At 42.2% G+C, this 23,400-nt stretch overlaps 1 non-coding gene across 1 annotated transcript; it reads left to right on the top strand.

Moving 5' to 3' along the window:
- Positions 1-18,960: 18,960 nt before the first annotated feature.
- Positions 18,961-19,034, top strand: Trnai-aau. The gene has a single exon. It is a non-coding gene; the product is annotated as a tRNA-Ile (tRNA).
- The last annotated feature ends 4,366 nt before the right edge of the window (positions 19,035-23,400 follow it).

Raw genomic sequence — 23,400 nt, 5'->3', positions numbered from 1 at the left:
TTGTTACTTTTACGACAATCGTAATGCAGTTATGTTTATGCTAATATTTTAAAAAATCTGCTTAAATTTAAAGACGTCTGTACTGTCATTCTGCTTCCCCTGCTGGTGAAACGTTCGGTAAATTCGTTTCGTACTTCCTCCAAACGTCACTTCAGTTCTACAACCTATGGACCAGGGAGTTATAATAATAGAAAGTAAAGAAACAGTATTTAACGTTCTTGAAGCAATTTTAATGATATCGGAACCGTTTGAAAATTGTCACTCAAAATACAACTGCCAATTGTTCTAAACATGCAGGATTCTTTCTTCACCATCCCGCGGTGAGGACGACACTCTTTCAGCAACAGCTGATTGTGCTGATGATGAAGATGAGGATAACATCACTCTGGCGGAATTAGTGCAAGAACTTTGTCCATCTCTGTGAACTTGTGAAATACAGGACTTCTCCCATGGGGACAAACACCTTAGCGTGTACGCCTCAACGAGTGAAGAAGAAACTGTAGCTGACATTCAAAGCCAACACGTGATTAACGAGCATGCAGCCTTAGCTAAAATTTCTTATTTTCAGAGAAGAATTTTACACAAATGACAGTAAGGAGACGTTAAAGCGAATGCATCGTCAAATGCAAAATGCGTACTCGCATATTAAGCTGAAAAAGGAAACAAAGATAACTGAGAACCTCAAGTACGACAGAATACTGTGGTATACGTTATTATATTGTATTTTGAAGTTCAAGCAACTGGTTAAAAAAGCAAACAACGCTGTTTGTGCTGTTATTGTGTAAAACTACAAAATTTAATCTCAATATGTGTTATTTTTCAAAGTACAGAAGTGGAACAATAGTGTATTCGTTATCGACGTTTTGTGGTTATGCGTGTTGGATATTTTCAATGTGTTAGGTACCGTGCATCACAGCCATACAATATTTCAATATTTTAAAAAGAAACATAGGAGAAAGTGTAGGCCTTCGTATAATTTATGTATAGAGTGCTGTCTTTTCATTTTGCTACTGTTGATTAGTTTTTGTAATACAGTAAATGGAACGAAGTTGTTTCTTCAGACTATACTTGCTCAATATTTTACATCACTCGTTATCCAACACCGTGTTCGGCATTATTGAACAATTTTCATTGTTGTTATTTCTTTCTTCACTTATTAACGCTGTTTACATTTTGCTGGCATTTTATTCCTGTACTACTACATGAACACAAGAAAAATTGCTGAGTCTCCAGAAATACTGTATTCTGAATACTGTAGGTGTACTGTATTTCTGCTACTTTTTGAAATTTTTAACTCGATGTGACAGTTGTTCCCCGTGGACCTCTGTCATGATGAATACTTTGTAGTCATAAACAGAACTCATCGTTTGCTTGCGCTTTGATTGAGCACGTCAAATTTTTGTTTGTTTGTTTGAACGTGGAGAGTCGGGAGCTCTCCAGTCATTAGCCTGTGATTTCAACTCTGGTTCAGTCTTTAATGAACGTTTCATCAATAGCAACAATTCGACATGAAAATCCTTGACCATCACGGTCAAACTGTTGTTTGAGCAAGGTTTTGACGTCCAGGCATTTCTACTTCTCTTTTAACAGACAAACTGTGTGGGACCCACCTAGCAGAAATTTTTCTCTTCTTCAAATTATGTGTCATAATACGGAATAATGATGTTGCGGGAATCCCCGCGGCTTGAGAGAGTTCCTCCCATGTCGCACTGCGACCTACTTTAAGAGCACCTGCCACAAGTTTGACACTTTGCTCGTCTGTTGACGTTTTTGGCCTTCCAGATCTTGGATTATCGTCTGTGCTCACACGACCATCAGTAAAACGATTAACCAAACGTGAACTGTACTAAGATATAGTGTAAACTCACCACAAACTTCACTTCACGCACTGTGGATTTCTCCTGGGTTTTTGCCTCGTAAAGTTGCGGTCTTGATGTACGACCTCTGGTGTTCAACAGTCACAGTGCACGAGACCCCTGCTCGGTCCACTTATACATCGACAGTTTTTTTTAGAGTGCACAGTGAAAAAACAAAAACAAGAGCTTCTTCCTCAAGTTTCCACCTATATCTGATGTAATTTTCATTGTTGTTGCATCAAAAAACCCACAGTAATACCAACCTGTGCATTATTTATGAAATGTCCCTCGTATTAAAGAATCTTAATGAAGTTATCTGTGACATCGTTGATCACATCCTATAAGCACCTCTTCAAAACGTCTGTGTTGAACACGTATCGTGAAAAAGTCTGCGAGTCTTTCACTTCCCACAATTTTTGTTCAAATGGCTCTGAGCACTATGGGACTTAACATCTATGGTCATCAGTCCCCTAGAACTTAGAACTACTTAAACCTAATTAACCTAAGGACATCACACAACACCCAGTCATCACGAGGCAGAGAAAATCCCTGACCCCGCCGGGAATCGAACCCGGGAACCCGGAAGCAAGAAGCGAGAACACTACCGCACGACCACGAGCTGCGGACCCACAATTTTTGTGTTTCGATAAAAGCCTGTTTGTGGGCGGTACGTGTACAGATCGACATATGATGCCGAAGTACCCTTGCATTAAGTTATCGCTATCCCATCCCGTATGTATGTATTTCTGCTTTGCGAAGCAGTTTGCGGAACATGAAAACTCACTCACATCAAGTACAAACAGAATGATAAAACCACGCAAGCACTTCGGACAACATATGCGATACAGTTTTGAAATGCTGCAAGCACCAAGAAGCCGCCTTATCTCCATTCATACAAGGGGGTACTTACAAAAAAAAACCGGAATTATGTTTTGAAAGTTATATATTTTCAAATTGTTTACAAAACACCCTTATCACCTTCAAAAAATTCTCCATTACAACTACCAGAGCTTCCACAGTTCGAAAAACAATTTTGTAGATATGTTGACAGCTCCTCCTCAGTTTATCCTTGACTTCTTTACTATTGTCAAATCGGTGTCCTTTCATGCCCTTTTCTTGCGTGGAAATTAGAAAATGTCGCGAGGAGCTAGGTTAGGCGAATAAGATGCGTGGGGCAGACGAATCATGCCATCTTTAACCAAAAATTGTAACAGAGATGGCTGTGTGTGCAGGCGCATTGTCGTGGTGGAAAAGCCAGACTCCCGTCTGCTACAAATCGGGTCTTTTTTGACGAACATTGTTGCGCAATCTTCTTAAAATTTCTTAAAACTGTCTGTGAGCACAAGCTCTCGAATTTTTTCAATATTTTGGTCGATTCGGGCAGTTGATGGACGTCCAGAACGAGGTTTGCCAACGGACGCGTTCTCAGCTTCACTTACATTGTTTTCTGACGAAGTTGGAACATCCTACCAATAGGTTTATCGCCTCCGTCAACATATTAATACAGCGAGATGCTGTGCTCAAATGCAAGGCGGTATTGTTTTTCTCCTGTAATAATCTGTCTCTCTGACACAGGATGGTCCGTCAAATATTTATTAGACTGACACGGTACTGAACCTTGCTACTGAACAGAATTGCCCGTCACAGAAAATGCTGAAAACCGTGACTTAGATGCACCAGTTGGTTGCAGTCACACGTCTACGTATGTGCATCTCCCGCATGCTTTGTCCCGAGTACTTAGCTATGCCATTACGTTTGAGTGAGAGCGGTTAGCAAAGCGGCGCTCTCAGTAAAAATATCTTGGTTTATTGCCGAGTGTTAATGCTGACCGGTATGCGCAGAAACTGTTTAGTCCATATGTGGATCAACTCAAGGAAGATGATTATTTTAGCAAGACGGAGCAACAATGCAGGTGCCTTCAGAACCTTGTCACGAGTGCGTGAGGTGTTCGGAGAGGAGAAGGCAGTCACCAGAGGCAGAGCTCTCCCCCCCCCCCCCCCTGTTATTTTACCCTGTGCGGCAAACTGAAGGGTCATCTGTAGTCAATCCTCGCACACTGGAAGAGCTGCAACAAAACACTGTCTCTCTGTCTGATGAATTGAGCTCAGAGCTGCGAAGGCATCAAATGAGACCATTTCAACATCTTCTGTGATACTCATTAACAATAGCCGGTCCTGTGTTAGTCTTACTGTAAATGTTTTCCCCGCCATTTTTACTTTGTTCACGCTGTATGTCAAGTGATCTCCCTTCCCTTTGAAAATTACGAGTTGCATCCAATAGTGCGGTTTCCAAAATGGCGGCCACTTTGTCTCATGGGTTTTCCCTCTCCCATCTAATAGTAGTTGACTGCCCCTTCTTCTTTGGTGGTTCCACTCATACGGACCACCGTGTAGTCGCTCCTTTTCTGCCCATCTCTATCCTAACACTCTTCGTGTTATATAATTGGATACCTAAATGTAACAAGTTGCAGGTCTGGAATGTTACCCGTTTTTAACCCGGGGTGCGTTGTAATTGCTGTAAACTTTGGCCCACAGTCCCGATTTAATATTCAATTATCAAACCCGGCTCAGTTCTACCCCATCTTCTGAACTTCATTTACCCCTCTCATCTTGCTAATGCTTCTCGCACTTAGTTACGTTCTGTTCCTACATTTTTCCTGTACTTATTTATTTTATTGTGGTTGCCGACCTAGTCCACGTATCCTGTTGCTACAATTGTCAATTCAATCGTTCATTCTGTTTCTGTATTTCTTTCCATGTATAGTACGGTTTTCAACTGTTCGTCAATACTCTTCTCAAGTATGTGAAACGCCCTGAAGAGAACCGCAGCGAGTAGGTAGAAACGTTCGCAGTTTAGTTGTTTTAGTAGTTTGCAATGATGCGACCCAACACCCAACACTATTTTATCCAAATTAATTTTGTTTTACTGTGATTTTTAATTTAATCTAAATTTTTAAATACACTACTGGCCATAAAAACTGCTACATCTCGAAGATGACGTGCTACAGATGCGAAATTTAACTGACAGGAAGAAGATGCTGTGATATGCAAATGATTGGCTTTTCAGAGCATTCACACACGATTGGCGCCGGTGGCGACACCTACAACGCGCTGACATGAGGAAAGTTTCCAACCCATTTTTCATACACAAACAGCAGTTGACCGGCGTTGCCTGGTGAAACGTTGTTGTGATGCCTCGTGTAAGGAGGAGAAATGCGTTCCATCACGTTTCCGACTTTGATAAAGGTCAGATTGTAGCCTATCACGATTGCGCTTCATCGAATCGCGACATTGCTGCTCGCGTTGGTCGAGATCCAATGACTGTTGGCACAATATCGAATCAGTGGGTTCAGGAGGGTAATACGGAACGCCGTGCTGGATCCCACCGGCCTCGTATCACTAGTAGTCGAGATGACAGGCATCTTATCCGCATAGCTGTAACGGATCGTGCAGCCACGTCTCGATCCCTGAGTCAACACATGGGGACGTTTGCAAGACAACAACCATCCGCACGAACAGTTCGACGACGTTTGCAGCAGTATGGACTATAAGCTCGGAGACCATGGCTGCGGTTACCCACGACGCTGCATCACAGACAGGAGCGCCTGCGATGGTGTACTCAACGACGAACCTGAGTGCACGAATGGCAAAACGTCATTTTTTCAGATGAATCCAGGCTCTGTTTACAGCATCATGATGGTTGCATCTGTGTTTGGCGACATCGCGGTGAACGGACATTGGAAGCGTGTATTCGTCATCGCCATACTGGCGTATCACCCGGCGTGACTGTATGGGGTGCCATTCGTAACACGTCTCGGTCACCTCTTGTTCGCATTAACGGTACTTTGAACAGTGGACGTTACATGGCAGATGTGTTACGACCTGTGGCTCTACCCTTCATGCAATCCCTGCGAAACCCTACATTTCAGCAGCATAATGCACGACGGCATGTTGCAGGTCCTGGACGGGCCCTTCTGGACTGCTGCCTTGGCCAGCACGTTCTACAGATCTCTCGCCAATTGAAAACGTCTGGTCAACGGTGGCCGAGCAACTGGCTCTCCAAGCTCTGTTTGACTCAATGCCCAGGCGTATCAAGGCCGTTATTACGGCCAGAGGTGGTTGTTCTGGGTACTGATTTCTCAAGACTTATGCACCCAAATTGCGTGAAAATGTAATCACATGTCAGTTCAAGTATAATATATTTGTCCAATGAATACCTGTTTATCATCTGCATTTCTTCTTGGTGTAGCAGTTTTAATGGCCAGTAGTGTAGTTATCGTGCCCCTCCATACCTGAGTGGTTAGCCCAGCTGAATGCCTTGTCAAGGACCTGGGTTCGATTCACGGTATTGTCAGAGAGTATTCCCCGGTGGAAGGACCGGAACTGGGTGCACTCAGCCTCGTGATGCCAATCTAGGAGATACCTGAACCAGTGGTAACGGCTTCAGGTCACGGAAATTTAAACGGTTGGGAGTGCAGTATGGTGACCCCACGCCCCTCCATCTAATGTTGTCATCATCATAGGATGACATGGTGATCGGAGGGTACCGATGGGCCAGTGGATGCAGTTTAAGTTTTTAAACAGGCACTGGTTTCTAGAGTTTAGTGTTAATGTTTCTCTGGTTCGTTCACAATATATTTACTTACCACTTAAGGTTCAAAATGGTTCAAATGGCTCTGAGCACTATGGGACTTAACATCTGTGGTCATCAGTCACCTAGAACTTAGAACTAGTTAAACCTAACTAACCTAAGGACATCACACACATCCATTACCACTTAAGGTTTTAATTGCATTACTACTACAACATTACGGGAATTGTTAGTCCGTCTTGATGCAAAACACTTCGTCATTTGTTTACTTATTTATTCCCCACACTAGTTTCAGCGACGAATATCGCTGTCATCAGTGGGTTCTTTGCATCTAAAACATGTAGGGAAGAGGACCGCTATACAAACACTGTAACACATTATTACATTTCTACTGTTCGTGTGTAATGATGTGTTACAGTGTTTGCAGAACTATGCTATCTTCTGCATGTTTTGGATTTAAAGAACCCACTGATGATGGCGATATTTGTCGCTGCAACTAGCTTGGGGAATAAATAAGTAAACAAATGACAAGGTGTTTTGCATCAAGACGGACTCTCACTTCCCATATTATTGTTTTTCTATGCAAACACGGACCAGATGGAAGCTTTCCGTGATAAAGTAATTGTATTATTACTGCTTTCTCGTAGATGACTTGTTTATTTAACTTGATGGCCCTCCCTTACCTAGGACGAGGGTTTCACACGTACAGTAACGTCTTTACAGCATGATTACCTAAGAAATAACAATTTTAATATGACAACTGGTGTTAAAATGATTTGAGTGTCTGAAGTGGCGGTGTGACTAAATTTATACTATCAGCTAGTAGAGTTAATACTGGCAGTACTTGTACGACTGCAGCTGCTGCCACTAGTACTGTACCTCATTCGCGATGTTTAACTTCTTTTTCAGTGTTTTTCACGAATACTGTACACTTTTTGATACCGACAACCAGTTAAAAGTCTTATGGTCTTGTAAACAGAAATCACGTTAGCAAAATACACTGAAGAGCCAAATAAAGTGGAACACCTGCATAATATCGCGTAGGGCACCCGCGAGCACGTAGAAGTGCCGCAACACGATGTGGCATAGACTCGACTAATGTCTGAAGTAGTGCTGGAGGGAATTGACACCACTATCCTGTACGGTTGTCCATAAATCCGTGAGAATACGAGGGGCTGGAGATCTCTTCTGAACAGCACATTGGAAGGCATCCCACATAAGCTCAATAATGTTCATATCTGGGCAGATTGGTTGCCATCGGAAGTGTATAAACTCAGAAGAGTGTTCCTGGAACCACCCTGTAGCAGTTTTGGACTTGTGGGGCATTGTCCTGCTCGAACTGCCCAAGTCCATCGGATTGCACAATGGACATGAACGAATGCAGGCGATCAGAAAGAACGCTTACGTACGTGTCACCTATCAGAGTCGTATCTAGACTTATCAGCGGTCCCACATCACTCCAACTGGACACTCCCCAAACCATTACAGAGCCTCCACCAGCTTGGACAGTTCCCTGCTGACATGAAGGGTCCATGGATTCAACAGGTTGTGTCCATACCCGCACACGTCCATCCGCTCGATACAATTTGAAACAAGACTCGTCCGACCAGGCAACATATTTCCTCTCATCAACAGTCCAATGTTGGTGTTCACGGGCCCAGGTGAGGCGTAAAGCTTTGCGTAGTGCAGTCATCAAGGGTACACGAGTGGGCGTTCGGCTCCGAAATCCCATATCGATGACGTTTCGTTGAATGGCTCTCATGCTGACACTTGTTGACGGCCCAGCACTGAAATCTGCAGCAATTTGCGTAAAGGTTGCACTACTGTCACTTTAAACGATTCCCTTCAGTCGTCGTTGGTCCCGTTCTTGCAGGATTTTTTTCCGGCCATAGCCATGTCGGAGATTCGATGTTTTGTCGGTTTCCTGATATTCACAGCACATCCGTGAAATGATCGTAAGGGAAAATCGCTACTTCGGAGATGCTCTGTCCCATCGCTCGTGGGTCGACTATAACACCACGTTCAAACACTTTTAAATCTTGATAACCTGCCACTGTAGCAGCAGTAACCGATCTAACAACTGCACCAGACACTTGTTGTCTTATATAGACGTTGCCTGCCGGCCGGAGTGGCCGTGCGGTTCTAGGCGCTACAGTCTGGAACCGAGCGACCGCTACGGTCGCAGGTTCGAATCCTGCCTCGGGCATGGGTGTGTGTGATGTCCTTAGGTTAGTTAGGTTTAATTAATTCTAAGTTCTAGTCTCACTGATGACCTCAGAAGTTAAGTCGCATAGTGCTCAGAGCCATTTGAACCATTTAGGCGTTGCCGACAGCAGCGCCGTATTCTGCCTGTTTACATATCTCTGTATTTGAATACGCATGCCTATACCAGTGTGTCTGACGCTTCAGTGTAAATTAATACCGTGCTTGACATTTATAAAGCATAATCTGTCCTTAGGAAACTATTCTACGTAAGAAGCAGTCCCGTCCCTGTACCTCCATGAGGCGTGTGCAGGACATTCGCCGTCGGCGACCGACCGGAAAGAAGCCCTTCAGAACGCGAGGGGCGTTCTTGATTGGAAACCTCCCTCTCAGTGAGCACACTGGTCTTTTCGAGGACGTAAGTTATTACAAACGGTTGCTAGATGGCGCTATTGACGTGTGAGATCACTGTACATGTGCAAAATCCATATTCAGGGGATATGACAATTAGTAGCGAAAACTGATAGGCTCGAAGTATAGAAGCAAACACGTTTCAGAAAACATTGGTTAGCAAATTACCCATTTCTGAGGCAACAGCGAGTGTGTGGTTACGAGCTGCCGCTGACCGCAGTACCAACCAATGGCCTGGTCAGTATAAATGTATTTCAATGTAAACTTTTCGATTAACTGTAAGTCCCTCATTGAAAGTTCAGTTTCTTATATTACCCAAAGCAATATTTTACTGATATTTTCCCCAACACTTTCGTAGCTTCCGAATCCTCCTCAGTCTACTTGTACCCGCAGCTAGTGGTGGCGGGAGTTTTTCAAAACTCAAATTGATGAAGGTAAATCTCAGGTCAACACTTTCTGAAGAACAATTGTGTGGACTGTCGTCAGCTGTAGCCACCGAAAGCGATACTTTGAAGTCAATGGATTCAGATTGTATTTTCAAAGATTTTGCAAAGTTAAAGGCTACAAAAATTTGAAAATAATTTTTTCATGGACTGGAAAAATGCATATACCCAATAATACAATATTTCTCTTTAGTATCACAATTAAATCTGTCTCTCTTTTCACTAACATACATAAAACCGTTCACCATATTTATCAATTTTCAACTGTGCTTACAGCAAGTTTTCTAAAATTTAACCACTTACTTCTCTTCACATGTAACATAAATTTACGTCGTTAAACAGTGTCTTCGGTTTAACACGTCAGTACAAAATTGTATGACCTTTTTTCTTTCTCTGTCTCTCTTTTCCAATGAAAAGTGTGATAATGCGGAAATTATTGAATTAAAAAGTCGAGTATTAAACTAAAAAAAAAGTTATATTGTCCAACTTCCCACTCACTTTAAAAGATAACACATTCTTAAATTATACTTGAAATGATTTTATTAGATAAGAGAACGACTTGTATGAATATCAAGAGCTCAGATGGAAACCCAGTTCTAAGTAAAGAAGGGAAAGCAGAAAGGTGGAAGGAGTATATAGAGGGTCTATACAAGGGCGATGTACTTGAGGACAATATTATGGAAATGGAAGAGGATGTAGATGAAGATGAAATGGGAGATACGATACTGCGTGAAGAGTTTGACAGAGCACTGAAAGACCTGAGTCGAAACAAGGCCCCCGGAGTAGACAATATTCCATTGGAACTACTGACGGCCGTGGGAGAGCCAGTCCTGACAAAACTCTACCATCTGGTGAGCAAGATGTATGAAACAGGCGAAATACCCTCAGACTTCAAGAAGAATATAATAATTCCAATCCCAAAGAAAGCAGGTGTTGACAGATGTGAAAATTACCGAACTATCAGCTTAATAAGTCACAGCTGCAAAATACTAACACGAATTCTTTACAGACGAATGGAAAAACTAGTAGAAGCCAACCTCGGGGAAGATCAGTTTGGATTCCGTAGAAACACTGGAACACGTGAGGCAATACTGACCTTACGACTTATCTTAGAAGAAAGATTAAGGAAAGGCAAACCTACGTTTCTAGCATTTGTAGACTTAGAGAAAGCTTTTGACAATGTTGACTGGAATATTCTCTTTCAAATTCTGAAGGTGGCAGGGGTAAAATACAGGGAGCGAAAGGCTATTTACAATTTGTACAGAAACCAGATGGCAGTTATAAGAGTCGAGGGACATGAAAGGGAAGCAGTGATTGGGAAGGGAGTAAGACAGGGTTGTAGCCTCTCCCCGATGTTGTTCAATCTGTATATTGAGCAAGCAGTAAAGGAAACAAAAGAAAAATTCGGGGTAGGTATTAAAATTCATGGAGAAGAAATAAAAACTTTGAGGTTCGCCGATGACATTGTAATTCTGTCAGAGACAGCAAAGGACTTGGAAGAGCAGTTGAATGGAATGGACAGTGTCTTGAAAGGAGGATATAAGATGAACATCAACAAAAGCAAAACAAGGATGATGGAATGTAGTCTAATTATGTCGGGTGATGCTGAGGGAATTAGATTAGGAAATGAGACACTTAAAGTAGTAAAGGAGTTTTGCTATTTGGGGAGCAAAATAACTGATGATGGTCGAAGTAGAGAGGATATAAAATGTAGGCTGGCAATGGCAAGGAAAGCGTTTCTGAAGAAGAGAAATTTGTTAACATCCAGTATTGATTTAAGTGTCAGGAAGTCATTTCTGAAAGTATTCGTACGGAGTGTAGCCATGTATGGAAGTGAAACATGGACGATAAATAGTTTGGACAAGAAGAGAATAGAAGCTTTCGAAATGTGGTGCTACAGAAGAATGCTGAAGATTAGATGGGTGGATCACATAACTAATGAGGAAGTATTGAATAGGATTGGGGAGAAGAGAAGTTTGTGGCACAACTTGACCAGAAGAAGGGATCGGTTGGTAGGACATGTTCTGAGGCATCAAGGGATCACCAATTTAGTATTGGAGGGCAGCGTGGAGGGTAAAAATCGTAGAGGGAGACCAAGAGATGAATACACTAAGCAGATTCAGAAGGATGTAGGTTGCAGTAGGTACTGGGAGATGAAAAAGCTTGCACAGGATAGAGTAGCATCGAGAGCTGCATCAAACCAGTCTCAGGACTGAAGACCACAACAACAACAACAACATTCCTAGATTAAACCCATCGTTAAATTATGGTGCTGACGTCTTGCAAGTTTTACAGTTGCGTCTTCCTGAAAAGCCCTCCCTAACATATTATGGGCCAGAGGTTTGATTTTCTTTTCCAATCCATTCTAATCAATGAACTGAACTAGAAACAAGATGGCGGATCATTTCACGAAAACTTGTGACCGGTTGCAGTGTTTCCTACAGTGTAATTTACGAAAACAGCTGTGATTTTCTCCAACCAAAATGGATAAAATAACAGCACTTTTCTGTTGAAGTTGTTACAGTTCGATAGATCTAGTTCTTTCTACTTTCAGTAAAAGCTTTTAAAGATCCCAGGAATAAAATTCTGAAATTTATTTTTATTAGATTTAGATTTATTATAAAAAGTCTTATCAAGAACCTAACGAAAGGCAATAAAAATCTTAAAGAGGGAGGGCGTGTGCCAAGTGATAAGTCGTTTTTGAGAAAAGCGTTATCGAACCGACCCTGTTTGTTGTTAAACCACGATGGCTCAAAAATGGGCCCTATGGTTGGTTGCATTGAGAAAGAAACAGTGTTGTAAGAAAACTGAAATTCTGTATGAAGGATTTAGGTAGATGACTTTTTACGGTAGCTACATGCGAGTGGAAGAAGGTGTGTTCTAAGCAGTTTTAGTACCTTAACTGAAACTTACCAACCTGTGATGCTGAGAAGAGCCTTCGGGTTGAGAATAGATTCGTGTGTCTGTCTCCGACATAGCCAATCAGTTGTCTCGTAATTTTGTAGCGTTTTTGTTTTGCATGTTGGTATTCCGGCTGGTATGGGTTTCTTTGTCTATTGTAATTTTTCATTTGTAGTTCACTGTTGCTATTAGAGTTCACATGTTGTCATTTTGATATTTGGATACTGAGTGGAGCTGTGGACGCTAGAAAATGGAGCGTCACGTTGAGAAATCGGAACATTTCCGATGTACAGTTTTCTTTTGATTTAGTTCAATAGAAAGATGACAGCAGCGGAGGCAGTCAGAAACGTTTTCGCCGTGTTTGGGGATAATGCCACTGGATAGAGCACGGCAAGAAAACGGCTTTCTCCTTTTAAGGAGGATCATTTTGACATTAGTAAGACCTTCCGTGTTTCACGGAGATCGTTTGAACGCATTAATCCACAATGATCCTCGTATGTGTATTCCAGAACTGGCAAATGTGATGATCATTCCACCATCGTGCAACATTTGCAAGCAATGGGGAAGGTTCGAAAATCATGTGTTATGGATACCGCATGCTCTACACCAAAATCACAAAAATCAAAAGTGACCCTAAGTGTATCTCTGCCCGTCAATTGGCTTGTAAACAACACCAAAGATTCCTGTCCCGTATCGTAAATGGTAACGACAAGTTGTGTCTTTATGCTAACATAAGGAAAAGAAAGGGGTAGTTGAGCCCAGACAAAGCAGCAACTCCCCATATAAAGACCCGCACACATCCACAAAGGATAATGCTATGCACCTGGTGGAACAGCGACGGAGCGGTATACTACGAATACTGCTGACATTTGTTGTCGACCACTGAGACCTCTTGGAAACGCAATCCAACAACAACGACCAAAACGACTGCGTTAAGTAATGCCACTTCACGATAACACCCGCCTGCATTCTTCTAGACTGGCAGATATCCTTCAAGGAACTACCTTTAAAGTTGGACTTCTGTGATTCTGCTGTGTGCGTACACAAACTCTGAGTCTGAGATATTATTATCGCGAGTAATAGCCATGGAGGTAAGAATAGAGGGAGACGCCGTGACGTCACAGCTCTGAAGCTATGTGAAGCCGAGGGTAGCCATCTCAGTCAGACCAAAACATTGCTGGTGTAAGCTTGTGTGCATAGGCTTGTCGCTCGCTTTTGGAAGGATTTTGCGTTATTATGGTGACTTGTGTGGTGTTCGGACGTACGAATCGTTCTGATAGTGATGCGAAATCGAAGGGAATAACATTTCATGTGTAAGTTGTCTCGTTAAGTGTGATTTTACAACTTCATTGTGAATGAACGTGTGCTACATCGGTACTTGTACTATAGCGTGTTTTTCTCCTGTATGATTTTAATTTCCTAAAAATGAAAGTCGGAAAGCTCTGTGGGAGAATGCCGTGAGGAGGAAGAATTGGCGTGCGTCTAAGTGGAGCACTATATGTTCTCAGCATTTCCGAGAAGAGGACATACACCGAACTTCCCTTTCAACAGTAAGGCTCCGAGAAAATGCTGTAGTTTTCCCTACACACCCAAAACATTTGCAAAAGGTATGTTAATTCAAAGAAATAAATTCTTAGTTTTCAAGTTCACGTTTCAGTATAATACGTACGTATCGTCGATAATCGAAGTGTTGAGTAACTCACTTTGTCTTCATCATGTACCAAATTAAAAGCTAACACTACATTAAATGGCGTAAAGTATAGGCCTAAACAGGACACTGTGTAGATTTGCCATTCTATGTACCGTATTTCAGTAAATATTGGTGGTAATGAACAGTGTTTCCCATTAGTGTAACGTAACTGAAATGTCCCGGTACGTATTACAAACAAGATGTATTTATGGGGCTTTGGAGGGAGGGTATAGCTAACTTAGTTTTCAGTTTCTATTATTTAGTGTGTGATACACGTTTATTACTGAATTAACAAAATTGTATCGTTTACATTGAAGACTAGCTATTCGTAATATTACATTAAAAACTATTTTTAATCAGAAGAGACGCGGAATTTCGCCTTTACGAGATTTTATTTTAAACAAAAACTTTGAAACAACCAATCTGATGACGTTACATGCGTATATGGTGCAATTAGCGACTGTAATACACGCAGCGCTATAGCACACTGGCAATGTTTTGGTCAGAGTGTCATGGCAGCAAGCCACGCCCCCATGGCTTCAAAACGTAGTACGGCTGGGGTACGTAGCGCCACCTCCCCTTGTTCTTACCTCCATGGTAATAGCTAACATAACAGTCGCGACACTTCGCCTCGATTTTGTTGCCTACAGCGCCAGCAGCGCCCCAAGCGGCTGGTAGGTTGAACTGAGTTCGGCGCGATTGTGATTGTTTATTTTGATTTATACAATGATTTTTACCATCGGGAGCGTTAGTAGCGCAATAAATTGCAGCAACAACAGGAAGAAGACACCACAGCTGTCTCTTTTTAGGTTTCCTAAGGATCCTGAGAGGTATACACCATCATGTTACTAAACTGTATCGACAGGATTCACTCGCAAACTATATGTGTATAAATGATAAATGTTTCGTTTTAGGAGCAGAAAATCGCTAGTTAATAGCAGACGAGAAGACCTTATGAAGCAAGACCCAGTTTACTGTATAATAATATTAGGTTTTGTCCGCTACATTTCGAAGAAAACCAGTTCATGAACGCAGACAATAACAAATTCGTGTGGAATGCAGTACCCACACTGTTTGACGTTCCAAATAAGCCACTTCTACTGACGATGAAGAGGAAACTGCCACAAAGATTCGACAGTCAATCTAAAGCTGTAAAACAGTCCTATGACACAGAAGCAGCCAGTTCAGCTCTCCATGTATCAGTGCCAGATTCGTGCGAATCATCACCACAGACGTGCTTTGACGATAAAGTGGTTAGATTAAGTGCAGCTGTTCGTGTCTTACAAAAGCGTGTGAAATGTCAGATTGTGCAGATCGAGCGAAACTATTACGGGACAAGGAAAGTGCCTACAGACTGATTGTTTGAAAATTATTCAAATATTTGGTTTTTCGTGAAATGTAATGTAATCAGCTCATTATAATGTTTTCAGCATATTTCTGCCACTATTTGGCAGTTGCTTGACCCACTTAGAATAATATAAATATTAAGGTCGTACTTGTGGCAACAGGCGGCAATGACACACACAGTAGGCCTACAGAACGATAAACGAGCTGTCGATCGCTTTTGTATGTAGAGGTACATGTCTGTGCTTCTTACATGTGAATCTGTGTGTTTATATTCTTTTGATATCAACGTGGTAAGCTGCAATTCTGTCCAATGTCACAAGTGTTTCTTCACGAATGTGTTGTAGCTTGCCACTCTATTCATGGTTTTTGTCGATACTTGCGCTTATTTTAGAATCATTAATAGAAACATATATGCCTTCTGATGCTAAAAAAACTCTTGGAGGCAAGAAAATAACTCGAATAATTCGGAAATTACGTAGGAAATGGATGCAAACAAACATTATGCTTACGACGCGTCTGACGTTCACCTTACCTGCCGCTTGGAGCGCTAGTGTCGCTCCATCTGTCAAACGGCAACAACTTTTACAGCAGTGAGTGTCGCGACTGTTATGTTAGACTGTGGTAATAGCGAGCGAGCAGTTGTCGAGGTGTGTCGGCTGTGGTCGGATGCAACCTGTGGTAGGGAGAAGCCGCGCGACATGAGAGGTCGCAGACTGCCGTGACCGTGCTAGTAGCGCCGGAGGAGACTTTGATAGTAAGCGAGGATTTTTTTTAAAAATTTTCGACTTCGCTGAACGTAGTTGTTGGCTGCTAGAGCATTAAAGGGATTTTGTCAGATTTGTGTAGGTGGATACACTCAGAATAATATTCGTATATTGTGGCCAGAAACGTATTTATTGAGCATAGACATTGTGGAATAATTAAGAGTCTATGAAAAGTTTTTCAGCATTAAAATCGTCAATTTTCTGAATATAGTAAATTCAAAGTTGGTGTCTTTCATTTTTCTTTAGTTAGTTGGCCAAACCACTCCTGATCATTCAATTTCTATATATAAAAGTATGGCAGTAATTGTTGCAATTAGTCCATGCACTGCGCTCTGCATGGATCGCAGTATTGCTTTTTGAAATATTTTAGCATGTTGCTGATCACGCAGTTGCAGCGGCAAGACTGAGTGAGTTTTCTGTTGCGCGCACTAGCATTGCAGAACCGTTGTTAGGAGACTTTAGAGGATATTTTAAACCTCGCAGTCAGATGGCTAAGAACTGATTTCTTTATAATGCGTGAAAGGAATAATTAAGCGTATGTTCAAAATCCGGTTCTTTTGGTTCTCAATCAAAAAAACTATCATTGTCAGGGACGGAACGTCACACACACATATTTCAGTACTTCTTTAAAAAGTAATTTACCCAATAGAATTTCAACCTTTCTGTATGAAAATTCGCTCCGAATATGGCTAGACGAATTCTTCGCCGCAAAACCACGTGATTCCTACAGCAGCGGAATCGAGAAACTATCCCAGAGTTGGCAGACTGTTGCGGATAGTGAAGGAGAACATATTATTGATGACTGAAGTCTCTGTTATGTATATCTGTTAAGTTTATTAAACTTAACGCAGAGGTGCGCCGTGGTTGCGCTCCATTTGAGGTTGGCGCTACTTCCTCCTGCGATTAAAGGTATATCGCTGGCGAGCGAGGTGTTTACGTAGCGAGCGCGAAGCAGGAAGTGAGAAATGAGTTACGGACTAGAGTCGGCGGACATGTGGCTATTGCGTCAGTGTGTGATTCACGCCCGATTCGAAGCGCTGGTTTGTAGCGCTGGCTATCAACAGGTTTCCTGGCGGGAGATTGTTCTATGGATATACGGTGGAAATGGTTGTACTCCGGTGCTGCTCCGTAGTAATACTGCTTTACAGCTTGTGGTATAAGCGTTGAGAGAAGCATTTGTGAAGGTTGTGCTCTGAGTTGTTGCAAAACTGTGTTTCCTAGAAGTGTGAAACTCCAATGAAGCAGATGCATTGGGCTCTTCATATGGTGCTGAATTTTAGTCTATTTCAGCTCCGTACTTTACTTTGATTTCGGCATGCATCGAAAGGTCATGCCATGCTGGAGAAGATGTAATGTGATGTGGTGACATTTAGCTAAACGGGCCAATCTATTAGCGACGACATTCGAGAAGACACTTACTAAAGGTACTGTCTTGATAACCTTCATCTAATCCTTCTCGAACTTGGGCATTGCCACAGTTGTTGTCTATCTTAAAGGTGTTCACGGTAATATGTATTTGAACATCGATCACCTTTAAGAGTTGGAACTAGAGAGCTGTTACAAACATTGACTCTTAGGCAAGCTGTAATTGCATTAGGTGATTGCTAAACTATCCGTGTTTGCTGTTTTCTATTTCTGATTTTAAATTTATGGGACTGTGCTGAAGTAAACCTCAGCTGTGGATTAGAAAAAAATATTTTGCTTCATTTAAGGGATCATTTTCATTTGAAATGTATGTGCTCCCGTGGAGAACTAAATAGAGTGCGATTGTGAGTTGTGTGCTGGAGTACGTATATCGTTTTCATGACTGTGCCTTGTAATCAAACGGAACATTGTGTGGTCAAGTAAACCTGTCTGTTGCAGAAATTTGCTTAGGTAATGTGACGCCATAACACCTACAGGATCATAGAGAAATGTATCGACCATCTTTTACGGCTTTCAAACTATGAAAGTTGACTGAATTCAGAGCTCACATCCAGTTATGATTCTGGAGTAAGCGTCTCAGTATTTCTTTTTTTGTTAAATCTGAAAATTTTCGCACTTATCTTTTTACAATACATGTTGGCAACCAAGCTCAATTAATCGCTCGCACCCTTTCCTAAATTCCAGTACCCTGGTACATACGCTACAAATTTGTGGACTAGCGCAATATAAAGCCGAACTCACCCAAGTCATAGAGGGCTGCATAGGTGAGTGCGAAAACTTTACCATATACAGAAAATTTCGCCTACCAGAAGTATTGTTAGAACAGAGAGGCAAGTAAGTTGAATTATTTATGCTATAATACCCATAATGCAAATTTTCTGATCTTACTTTACTCGGCAACATCACAAGCCTGCAACGCTGTTTCACGTAGTTACAAATCCTTTACCTAACGGGTAAGGTGTCAAGAGATATACAAAGGGAAGTTACCGAACAGAAAATTTAGTTTTTTAGAACTGTTTCTTGAAGTACGACATATGATACTGTGCACAGCACTTCTTCGAACGTTTCTTTAATAAACTATATAACATTCCAAGACCAAACATTACCGAAGAGAATTGCCAAAGTGTGAAATTCTGTTGACTTTTGAATATCTATCATTAAGAGTCAACATATTAAGCGGCGCAGTGGCTTAGATCAATGTTTTTCTTTCTTTGCCCTCCAAGAACGTGAAAAACAGTTAACCATTTTCTTTCATAAATCAGTAATTTTTTGCAATCAGTACGACATATGGTATTTAGATACATACATAATTGGGAACATAATGTTGCAACGGCCCGTTAGCTCAGTTGGTTAGAGCGTCGTGCTAATAACGCGAAGGTCGTGGGTTCGATCCCCCCACGGGCCAATTTATTTTATATACCACATATGTGATAAAGTCTGATATTATATACATGCTGTCTGGTATTAATTCCCTATTTCAGAAAGGTACACTGATAAAGGCGAGATGTATCCGGGCACTGGCTTCGAACCTTTCTCAGCTCATAATCCCTTAATGCATTCACATATTAGCTAGAACCCCCTACCCACCTATTATCGCCAACATTAGCAACTAAATAAACTTGAGAATGGAAAAGAATTTTCTTTGAACACTTTCATTTTTAAAATGATGAAAGATAAATTATATTTCGTTTTCGTAAGCGTTTTGTTGAACCACGAATTAATGAGTCAATGAGAGATTTGGTATGGCTTATTTGTAACAACTTTTTTATAGAACGATGAAGCAGTTTTCAGTCCACTGCGAGTATTACTTAAAACTACCTCTCGTAAAAGGAAGCCAACTAGCCACATTAAGGGTAGAGATGTGTTACAAAACATGCTTCGTCTGCATCACTCTTCTCCCTAGGCTACACTTGCTTCAGCCACACCCTGCACCCCATTTAAAATCAAGCAAATTAAAATAGGTGAACTATACTTAGGCCCACTGTAAAATCACTTTATTGGTGGATTACTTACTTCAGAACAGCCAGAAATAAGATAATAACAGGCTGCCAACCTTTTGTGCCTGGCCACTGCCACTATAATAATAATAATAATAATAATAATAATAGGAAGAAGAAAATAATAATAGTACAATGTAGAACCTACGTCAGTGCAGTATCCACTACACAGTTTCTACTGTGCGCCGGTTTGTTTACTGTTATGAAATGAATAATGAAGCAATGTCTCACCTACTGTGGGAACTACCTACACCTGTTACGGTCGTTTCATTCCGTCATTCTTCTTCAAAGAGCTAGCGCGACTTCTTTAGCTGCAGTCCTTAGGAAGAGATATTTTGGCACATTCACTATTTGTCTCAGGCTTCACACCGCTCGACTTAACTTACACATTTAAAGGAATACCTTGAGGGTAGAATTAGCCCGAAAAGTGAATAGATAAAGTTATTGAAAGACCACAGAGAGTACTCCTCCAACTTTCGAGTTGGGAAAGCTACTTATCAGGAGAGGTGAATTAAATCTGCGTTGTATGCGATATTTTTTCATCGTAACGATGTCCGCAGCTGAATAGTTATAGGATACGACTAAAAACCTTTCCAAAGTCATCTCCCTCTGAACTTGTCTTTAATGTATGACTGGTTTTTTTATGTACCTTTAACAGTGGGATCCAAAGTTCCTGGAACCGGCCAAGTGTTAAATTTTTTTAAAGTAATGCACATTTCTGATAGGTTTATCACTGTACTCCGCATACTGTAAAAATTGTGTGAGGTTAACAAGAAACCTCTGTGCTTCATGTAACTTTTCTGTGCTTTCTACCTTTACCTCCAGGTTTTATCGTATGCTGAAATCTTAGTAGAGCAAATTATCAAAAACCTCCGCGCATTATCTTGGCAGATCTACGGGGGACTTTATAACAGGCACCAGCACACAGGAGCAGCGCAGACCTTTGACAGCGCAGTGGGCTGACAAAAGAAGGCTAAACTGACGTCAGGAGCTTAAAAAGAAGCAGCCTACATGATAAAACCAGCCTGCTATTTCAAGCAGCAAGGTGGATGTGCAGCACCTTCATAGAGTGTCCGTGAAAAAATAATGAAGCACGAAAAACTCTTTGTAGGCGCTAAGAACACACAGGGTGCCCACAGTGAAAAACGACAACAAAGTAAAGAGGGCAGAGAGAAGGAGCTCGCAGAGCAAGCCGTGGACGCACAGTGTTCAGAAATGGCGTTCACATCCTAGCCTGCCAGTCTTCATCTGGATGGCCACGCCGTCTCCAAATCAATTAACGGGAACTGCGACAAGGTTCCTCCAACACGACTAGAGCCTTCTCATGTCTTTTTCCTCCGTCCAATCGAATCCACTCTACAACTGCCATAAAATACACTCATTTTCAGAAAAAAACAGAACATTGAGAACGACTAGAGGTAGGAAGTTCATACTCATGACATGTACATTAGTACGTTCTGTAGAAATGACTAGCATTTTAACGATGTCAGCCCGCGGGTTCGAGGTCAACATCGATATCGCGTCGCAACACAACCTATCGGTAATATGCGCCTGGGGCTCTCGTTGTCATATAAACCGAAGGTAATGGATCATTGGGACTTGAGCAGACGTACAGGTGCCTCGCAGAGGTATGCGTGAACCGTGTCGTCAAATAGGTGAGATTGAAAGAGGGCGCATTGTTGGCATGAGAAAGTGTGATGCGTCCATCTGGGAAATTGTTGCTCGTGTGGGGCGAAGTGTTAGGCAGCGCAACGGGTGTGTGTAGAATGGTTCAGGGAAGGTCGTAGAACACGACGAGATGGGTTTTCAGGTCGCACCGTCCAGACCCCCCTCCCCCCCAACCCCCCTAGAAGATCGACAACTCATCCCGAAGGCAATGCAGGACAGATCTGCGTCCTCCTCGTCTCTGGCGCAACAGTGTAACACATCGTACACTATGAGAAGTGACAGTCCGTCCCCGTTTATAACGGCACTGGTTACGTGCGCTTCGTCCACTTCTCCGCCTACCATGCTAGACGACAATGGTGTGTGGAACGGCGTCACTGGGGAGAGGAATGACAAAAGAAAGTGTTTTCGGAAGAATCCAGTTTCTATTTGTTTGAAAATGATGGCCTCATTTTGGTTCGCCGCAGATAAGGGGAGCGGCATCACAGTGACTAGATTCACACAAGACATACAGCGCTAACTCAAGACGTTATGGTGTGGGGGTGCTATTGAGGACAACAAAAACTCACAGTTGGTGCGTGTCCCGGGGCACTGCGACCAGCGTTACCTACGTGAAAGAATCCTGCGACCCATAGCCATACCCTTTCTGCACATCACCCCACACTGCATTTTTTAAATGGTTCAAATGGCTATAAGCACTATGGGACTTAACATCTGAGGTCATCAGTCCCCTAGAACTTAGAACTACTTAAACCTAGCTAACCTAAGGACATCACACACGTCCATGCCCGAGGCAGGATTCGAACCTGCGACCGTAGCAGCAGCGCCGTTCCAGACTGAAGCGCCTAGAACCGCTCGGCCACAGCGGCCGGCGGCATTTTCCAGCAAGACAATGCACGACCACATGTTGCTGCATGAAGAAGTGTCACAGGATGTCAGCCTTTTGCCCTGGCCCGCCGCATCACCAGACTTGATGCCAATCGAAAACGGTGAAACGAAGGGTGCGGCGCTGTGACCCAGTGCCAACCATCACAGACGAACTTTGGAACCAGGTGAATGCAGCATGGATGGCTATACCACAGGACGTCATTCGCGCCTAATACGCATCGATGCTATCTTGCATTGAACTAGTTATCAGGGCCCATGGTGGACGCTTTGCCTACAAGGCAACAGGACACAGTCTGAGGCTAAGTGATTGAAATGCTAATCATCTGCGCAGAACATACTAATGTACATGTCCTGTGAATATGAACGTCCTGCCTCTAGTCGTTCAAGGTGTTCTGTTTTTTTTCTGAACGTGAGTGTACTTGTATGTTTCATTAATTCATTTCAGTCACCTACGAGAGAACCAGAATGCAATGATAAATCACCGCATTTAATCTACAAGTTGTGGCTCAGACACTGCGGTCATCTACACACATGTGGAAGTAGAAACTCGACTGAACGGCGCATTCATAGCAAGTAGCGTCCCTTCGCTATGGGCACAGGCCTCCTACGCATCGAGCCAATCCCAATTGTTATTCTTGCTTTGTTATAATATCGGTTCTCATTTTTAGGCATTAAAAATCATGAAATTATGTAAATTTTTAGTTTTAAAATTAAATTATTTAATTATAATTAAATTTATGTATGAGAATATGAGCAATATGCAGTAGCTACTCACGAATACAATTTAATCTGTGCCTCGCTGATTGCTGAAGAATTACGACACACAATGGGATTCATCCTCAAGCTGTCCGTCACAAATGACTGAGTATTATCCACAAACACTGCCCTGTACTGGGAACACGAGCGCTCTACGTCACAAGACGGCAGTCTGGCAAACTTACAGCGGGGCACGTCGCTCACGGTCACATGCACACACTTTTCTTGATGAGGAACTAACACATCTGAAATTTTACGCATAATCTGAAACCCCCTTTTGTGTCCTAACACACGTCTGAATTTATTTTGTTACATTTGTCTTACAGATACAGTAAGTCTCTCAAGTTTTCTATCAATGTCGTAAACACATTGAACTGTTTCTGTACGATTGCAACTGAAGCTGCATCACCTTTGTCCAGCACATTAACTACCGAGGAAAAACCAAACGCTGGACTGCAGCGGGCC

The sequence above is a fragment of the Schistocerca piceifrons genome, chromosome 1 (assembly GCF_021461385.2).
Source record: "Schistocerca piceifrons isolate TAMUIC-IGC-003096 chromosome 1, iqSchPice1.1, whole genome shotgun sequence".
NCBI classification, from domain to species: Eukaryota; Metazoa; Arthropoda; class Insecta; order Orthoptera; family Acrididae; genus Schistocerca; species Schistocerca piceifrons.
The sequence above is the reverse complement of the archived record's forward strand: the minus strand, read 5'-3'. Positions and strand labels throughout refer to the sequence as shown.